Source organism: Pseudochaenichthys georgianus, chromosome 7 (assembly GCF_902827115.2).
Source record: "Pseudochaenichthys georgianus chromosome 7, fPseGeo1.2, whole genome shotgun sequence".
Lineage (NCBI taxonomy): Eukaryota > Metazoa > Chordata > Actinopteri > Perciformes > Channichthyidae > Pseudochaenichthys > Pseudochaenichthys georgianus.
Window position 1 is genome coordinate 37,248,612 of NC_047509.1, and position 8,649 is coordinate 37,257,260.

The window sequence follows — 8,649 nt, forward strand, 5'->3', positions numbered from 1 at the left end:
TAACATTTTTCTGCATGTCAAAATGAAAGACAACCCACACACCTATCAATCATCAAACCGTGGGGTCTTAATTCATTACGTGTTGATTTCTATCAACGGGGGAGTACTTCAGGAAAGTCGACAGAGGGGGGGGGGGGGGGGGGGCGCGCTAGTGGAGTACTTGGTGACCACAGAGTGTGAACGTTGTGATCAGCTGTTTTAACGCAGTTCTCCAGTGATGGGGGGGAGTCTCCCTCCGCAGCCGGTTGGCGTAGTTTTGGCACAGTTCCGTTGTACAGACCGACGTTAACAGCAGCCCTGTCTGTGCACACGGAGACCGACTCTGTCGTCCGGTGATCAAACCGCCTTCTGGAAAAGCTTCACAAGTACGTCGGTACGCAAATGCGCTTTGTGACACAAGTGACGGTACGCATTTCAGATTACGCGCATAACCTGCGTACCAGTTATGTGCACCCCTGTACCAGAGCCATATTATTACTATGATATGGCTCTGCCCTGTACTACAGCAAGAGTATTCTCCGTCGGGACTTTCTGCAACAACACCACGCCGTTATCAAAGATGTTCTATTGAGAAGACGATCACTACGTGACAAAAGTTTTCAAAACCGTGGCTACTGAAATCAATCTTACTAACTGCTGTCTGTGCAATTTACTCCGCGAGTTGGCAGACTTTATTTTGCTTACTTTAACATCATTTTTCATGGTGGGGCTAAGCCATTTCTTGGTATGGGTGTAGCCTACCCCAGCCATACCCTGGCGCTGCCACTGGTGGCATGTATGGGGCGGGCCATTCTGCACATGCGTTAAATGTGTTAAATATTTTAACGCAATTAATTCAAAAAATTAATTACCGCCGTTAACGCGATAATTTTGACAGCACTACTTTAAACACAAGTCATGTGCACGGAAATGCTGTTCAACTATTGGTCAGACGTTAAGGGGGTAACAATGCAAATCCCGGCAATTTCTACCGGAGCCTCCGCCATGGAGCATCGGCACTTTCGGCAGGTTATTCTCATGCTGCTGTTAATCTGGAGATCAACAGACACTAGCGGCCCGCGCATATGGTTATATAATAAGACAACGTCCGTTAAAAAACATTATAACACATAATGAGACGTTCTGCAGTAAGGAGGGGCGTTTCACCAACGACAGGTGTTCTTACTTTTATGTAGCTGACGGAGAATTTTTCATTACACGACACTGTTCAACTGCTTCACTCTTTAATTAAACAACCGCGGATGTCTTGAAAGACTCTTTCGCTAAAGATTTTGAAGATATCCGCGTTCTTGTGACTCGTAAATACTACACTTCCTATGTTTTGGTGCGGACTGCGTTCACACCAGCAATGAACCGCTCCAGAGTTCGCAAGCAAGCGTTCCGAGACCACCTATTTTAGCGGACCAGAGTCCGGTTGTTTAGTTCACTTAAGAGGTCTCGGATTGTGTTCACACCGACCCAAATGAACCGCACCAAGCTGCTAAACGCACCAGGGTTCGATTCAACCGGACTATACAAGGCAGGTGTGAACGCACCCTTAAATATTGAATTTTGTCTGACTGCATTCAAACTCCGGCCAATAGATGGCACTGTATACAATCGAGACAACTGAAAACTGCTGTACCACCGAATAAGAAAAAGGTCACGGCAACCGGGAGGATCATGAATGTATAATAAGAACGGGGAGGATGCGTCACGTAACTTTCCAGGATGTTGTGGGATGGATGAACACAGCATGGGCTTCAGTGATGACCGACACCATCCTGTCGGGATTCAGAAAGGTCTAACCGGAGCTGATTCTGATGCTGAGTCTGAGGACAGCCCGGAGCAGGACATGCTCCTCATCGACACCACTGTGTCGCTGTTAAACACTTCCACCGGAGTTGGCGGAAGTGTTTAACAGCGACACAGAGGATGAAGACTTCAGTGGATAAATGCGACTTATCCACTGAAGCGACTTATATGTTTTTTTTCTCTTAACAACACGTTTTTTGATATGAGCGACTTATACTCAGGTGCGACTTAAAGTCCGGAAAATACGGTATATATGTTTCTAATTAATTATATGAAACTGTCAGGGTGCATGGAAAAGGTAGGACCCAAAAGCAGTATTAACAAAAAGCGAGCTTTAATTTACAAAAAAAGCCGATGACAAATGAAAACGAGACAAAGTTAGCATTACCAAAAAACAGGGGAGCACGAGTAAATAATCCAGGACCAAAACTTCAAGGACAAACATGGAGCGTGACATGAAGGGAAAGACAAACAATGAACCAACACTGAACAGTGAACACAGGAAGAGACAAGACTAAATACAGGGAGGGGTAATCACAAGACGAGAAACAGCCGGGCAGGGGAGGAGAAACACAAGGGCCACAGGTGAACACAATCAGATAACTAGACACACCAGGGAAACTAACGACAGGAGGAAAAACACAGGGAAAAGGACCAGACAATAAACCAGGAGGAAAACATGACAGGGAGAACAGCAAAACACCCAAACCTATACATAAAAACGTGACATAACATGAATATCATGACAGAACCCCACCCCCCTCAAGGGACGGATACTAGACGTCCCTAAACACCAAAAAAAAAATCCAAAACGTCCAGCAGGGTGGGTGGAGGGGGTCCGGAGGACGGGCCTTGACTGACAGCCCAGGGCACGGCAGAGGACCAGGAAGGGGTCTCGGGCGGACGGCCCAGGGGCAAGGCAGAGTTCGAGGAGGGGGTCTCGGGCGGACGGCCCAGGGACAAGGCAGAGTCCAAAAAGGGGCGAAGATCACAGCGGGCGAACCCAGGGGACCGGGCACTAGGGCGAAGGCAGCGGCAGGAAGAGTCAGGGGGCCGGGTCCGAGGGCGAGGACTAGTGCTGCGTACCTGGACTCACATTCAGGTTCAGGTCCGGACTCAAGTCCAGAGGTTCACCCATGGCTTGTGTCAAGTTGTGTGAGTAACTAAAGTGAACTTATTGTGAGCTAATTATCAATTGAAAATTAACTCATAATTAACTCAAATTCAAACTCATCAGGTTTATTGTGCTCCCTTCCAACTTGTGTCTACATTTCTCTACAAAGTACAAATGTAAAAAAAAAAAAATGTTGCCACTTAGTCTACAAATGACTTATGACAGCAACTACAGTGAACTACAACAAAGTTCAAACATTTATTTCATTTACCAAACTAAAGTAACCGAACAGTCCCTGAGCTGACTGAGCCTAAATCCCTAAAACGTTGCTGAAAGGTAGAGTGTAGAGTATACTATACGCATTACACTGTTACACACCTACTATACAGTATACACTGTAGTGGCTGTACAGTCAGAGTGTACTGTACTGTACTGTCTGTACACCATGTCTTTTCTACAACTCTACATGTGTACATTATACAGTACATACTACATACATAGTGATGTACATACTGTTAGAAATTAAAATCAATGTTGATATGGCGTAATTTTGAATGAAATACACTATTTAATTAAAATCTATTTTATTCTGAAAAAACCGGAAGTTCACACTATTAACGTAATACTTTTATTCTGAAAATTATTCACTTCCGGTTAGCATTAGCATGCGGCGAAATGCTACGTTTTCAAACCGTGAATCGAAGGTGAAATGACATGTGATGTTGTACACTGAGCACACTGGGATTAGCACTCATTTATTGACGCTGAATAACGTTTATCAGGGAATGTTTAAATAACCACAGACACCAGAATATACGAAAGTGCTAGTTTTTTTGCGAGTCCAAGTACCGGTTCCCGACGTTCCGGTTTTAACCGGACTTGAACCGAAACTTTTTACAAGTCCAGTACCGGTTCGGCGTACCGGTACGCAGCACTAGCGAGGACTGCGGCCGGGAAAGTCAGGGGGCCGGGCTCGAGGGCGAAGACCGCGGCTCTCAGGGGGCCAGGCCCGAGGGCGAAGACCGGACAGCTCCGGAGGCCGAGCAGGAGCCGTTGTCGACCGGATAGGATCCGGAGCCGGTGGGACAGGTGTCGGCAAGTTCCCCCACGGAAGAGGACACAGGGCCGGCAGGACCCCCGGCAGGAGAGCAGTCGGTGGAACCTCCAACGGCACAGAACATAGGGTTGGCAGGACCCCCGGCAGAAGAGTAGTTGGCGGGACCTCCAACGGCACAGGACATAGGGTTGGCAGGACCCCCGGCAGGAGAGTAGTCTGCGGGACCTCCAACGGCACAGGACATAGGGTTGGCAGGACACCCGGCAGAAGAGTAGTCGGCGGGATCCCCAACGGGACAGGACATGGAGTTGGCAGGACCCCCAGCGGAACCTCCAATGGCACTTGAGTAGGGACTTGGGTGGGGACTCGAGAGAGGGCTTGAGAGGGAACTCGAGAGGAAACTTGAGAGTTTCCGGAACCGGGGCCGGAACCATGGCTGCTGGGCCCGGTACTGGGGCCCGAACCGTGGTTGCTGGGGCCAGGACTGGGGCTGGAACCATGGCTGCTGGGGCCGGAAACATGGCTGTGTGGGCCAGCATTGGAACCGGAACCATTGGAGCATGGGCTGGAATCTTGGTCTTGCGTCTCCTAGAGATTCTTTGGAGGATCTGTGGGCCTCCCAAGGCCTGGGCATACCCCAGGAAAGGGTTAGAGGCTTCGGACAAGTCCTCAGGACAACTTGTGAAAAGTTGTAGCCACTCAGGCAACATGCTCCTGAGCCAGGGCTTGCGAGCTACCTCCTGACGTGCCTCCTTCAACGCAGCCTCTCTACCCCGTCTAGATGAGGCGCCCTTCCAAGTATAAAAAATGTACTCCAGAGAGTACCCAAGACATTCCGCCTGTAGAGCAAAATAATCTGAGTCTGCTGAGTCCACAGTTGGTTGGTTCATTCTGTCAGGGTGCATGGAAAAGGTAGGACCCAAAAGCAGTATTAACAAAACGCGAGCTTTAATTTACAAAAAAAGCAGATGACAAAAGAAAACGAGACAAAGTTAGCATTACCAAAAAACAGGGGAGCACGAGTAAATAATCCAGGACCAAAACTTCAAGGACAAACATGGAGCGTGACATGAAGGGAAAGACAAACAATGATCCAACACTGAACAGTGAACACAGGAAGAGACAAGACTAAATACAGGGAGGGGTAATCACAAGACGAGAAACAGCCGGGCAGGGGAGGAGAAACACAAGGGCCACAGGTGAAAACAATCAGACAACTAGACACACCAGGGAAACTAACGACAGGAGGAAAAACACAGGGAAAAGGACCAGACAATAAACCAGTAGGAAAACATGACCGGGAGAACAGCAAAACACCCAAACCTATACATAAAAACGTGACATAACATGAATATCGTGACAGAAACCTGTCTGATGTTTGGATAGAGGACACAAATGTGTGTTGGTTAAACTAAGATCAGAGTTTCTGTTAAATGTTAATCAGTTAAAATATCAAGTCAATGTTGACTTTAAATTTAAAACCAAGATCATGACTTTTCTATTATCTCTCCTTAAAGGTCCCATGTCATGGCCATTTCAACTGATCATATTTCCATTGTTGAGGTCTACTGGAATAGATTTTAATTGTGCAATTTTCCAAACTCACATTGGTTTCTCATACAGCATCTCTGTAAAGTATGTGTATTCACCAGGTATTCACTCTCTGTCCTAAACAGCTTGTTGGAGCTCCTGCTCCCCCTCCCTGTGAGCAGGGCTCGAAATTAACTTTTTTCCTCAGTGTCCCACAACTGTCCCGAATTCTACTTTGTATTGTCCCGGATATAACCAGCAGTGTCCCAAATTTAAATTTGTATCGTCGCCCCCCCAATTATGCAGAATACATATAATTTGATACTTTTTTGTCACTTAATCATCACACCATAGACTCTGGTCCACCATGTAAGTTTAAAATACTCATTATTTTAAACATATGAATATTAGTCTGATCTGTTGCCTCTCCTAGAGTAGAAGGGAAGAGAGTTGTTTTAAGACATGTTTTTCTATTGTTTCTCAATATCCAGACTAATTTATCATTGTCATGTCAACATTGAAGAATTCTGATTTGTATTTTTCAATTCAATATGGTATGGCTGTATGGTCTCTGTGTTTTATGATCGGAACCCTCTATCTGGCAATAAAAGTGGTATGAATGATAATAAAAAAACAGAAGTTCCATAATACAGTTTAAGAAATGTATCTGTTTTCAGTTCTAATTACAAGTTATCCTCACAAGTCGTCAGTAGTACTATAGGAATATAAATGTATCTTCTATCTTCTATCTGCTCTCTCTCACTCACTCGTCCACCCACCCACCCCCCCCCCCCCCCCTAGGCACAAAAACAACTGGAACATTACTCTCTCTTAACATGACACATTATTCTCATACCAGAGTTGATTGACAAACTAAAATTACCTTGCGACCCCCTTTCTAATCGTCACCCAATCTGACTGACGTTCTTGACCAAAAAAAAGTAAAACACTAAAAAGAGATAAATGCTAAATGCCTTACGTTTTTGCAGCTAAAGATTCTAGCCTGGTCACTGACTGGTTGACAAAGAAAATACAAAAATAATAGGCTACACCTCTTATTCTGATCAACTGTATTTCACATCATTTTCACAAACTTCAAAAGAACATGACACCGCATTTTAGGACGTTTGTATGCATTGTAAGGCACACTTCAGTTGCTAACGCTAGCGCTAGCAAACATTGGCACTTAAGACAACTAATTTACCACAGTGGAAGACGATGCATCATGACCAGGACTTGGGATGTTTTCGTTTCGGGAGTCGGCAGAATTGGGGCTTGAAACAGGGGGCTGTTTATTCAACCACCTCAGCATTTCTTTCTTCTGTTTATAACTGTTGTGAGCATTGCATTAGCGCGAGTCTAGCAGCAGTCAGCAGCAGAGTGGATGACGTAGAATGCATTCTATGATTTGACAGCCCAATGACTTTGCAAATAACACCCATTTTGAAGTTTACTTTTAATTTTTTTTTCACAGTCCCGAAATAGTCCCAGACAAAATAGATTTGTGTCCCAGTAGGAATTTTTATGGTCCCCGGGACATCGGGACATCGTTAATTGCGAGCCCTGCCTGTGAGCCCAGTGTGCTCTGATTGGTCGGGACGTTGCGAGGCTCGCCGCTGTGAGGAGCGGATAGGTTTCCGGGTCGGCGATACAGCGAGACACAGCGAAACTCATCCTGAGCACACACAAACACTCACAGCCGAAGTAAAAACAATAAGTGTGGCTTGATATTGAGTAAGAAAAAGGTTTAGAATGCTGTGAGAATGGGTCTGCGGAGAGCATTTTCTCCGCGATCCCAACTCGTCTATTACCAGCTTTCAGGGAGCTCTATGCAAGTCAATGGGGACTCCCTGTTAGTTAGCCAAGGGATCCTGGTGTGTCAGGTGCTCCGCAGATTGGTCCATTTGGGCATTTGTTGTTGATTTGGGTATTCACACATCACAGAACCCAGGAAGAAAACAATGGAAAAAGAAAAATCTCCAACGAGGCGTTCTGGGGCAGCATAGACAGGTATTTTCTGTTTTAGAGTTTTACTCGCTACAGGGTGTACTTTGAGGGTTTTTGACTTTGCAGACCGTTTCCATGCAGATAAACCTTCATAACACACAAGGGGACAGGTAATAACCAGAAAAGCATGACGTGGGACCTTTAAGAAGTGTAATCATTCTTTAGTTGCTATGAGTTGATGCTGTAAGGATTATGTAATCAGCAAACATTTAATTGAAACAATTGGTATCAACATTTTGCAAAAGGTCAAATGCATACACCATAATGGTTGTCTTGATCAAAGGGAAGTATATTGTTACTGGAGGCTTTGTGCTGTATAATCTCATATAACCTAGAAGAGGAAATACTGTAGGTCTGCTTTGAATTTGCCTGCCGTAGAAACATCAAACAGGACCTACTATATCTGAACATAATTGGCTCTTTCCTGTGTTTATGAACACCATTATGGCCCGTCCACACTACAACTTCGACAGCTTCAAAAACGGTTTCCAACGCGTCTGCCCATTCACTTTGAATGGGGTGATGTCACGTTGCCTCGCTTTTCGCCGAACTGAATTGTGGGTAGCATAGCGGTCCGTCTCCGGCCGGAGTAGCCAGCGCCAGCCAATCAAATCATATGCCAGTACAAGCTCTAGCCAATTAAACTGCTGCTTGTGTGGTGGTAGTTTACCCAGCATGGCTTTATAAATTAACATGTACCAGTGACTGAGTCTCTGAACAGTAAGTGATGGCTGACTTGCCCTGGCATACAGGGTACAGTGATGAGTGCTTTAGAGTTTGTAACAAATCTCAGCGCACTGTGATAGTCGATATCTAACTTGATCAGGTAATGGGCAGGTGTATTCATATATCAAATCACCATAGTCCAGCACAGGTAAAAAGGTCACAGAGACTAGCCTTTTCCTGGCCCCAAGCGAGAAACAGGACTTGTTTCTGAAAAAGAAACCTAGCTTCACCCTTAGCTTTCTAAGCAGATTGACCTGAGGTTTAAAAGAGAGACAATCATCAAGCCAGATACCAAGGTATTTATAACAGGTAACCACTTCCAGTACTTTTCCTTGTTTAGTAACCATATCCAAAGTTGTCTCCGGTGTCTTTTTGGCTTTTAAAAATAGCATTACCTTAGTTTTATCCACATTTAAAAGAA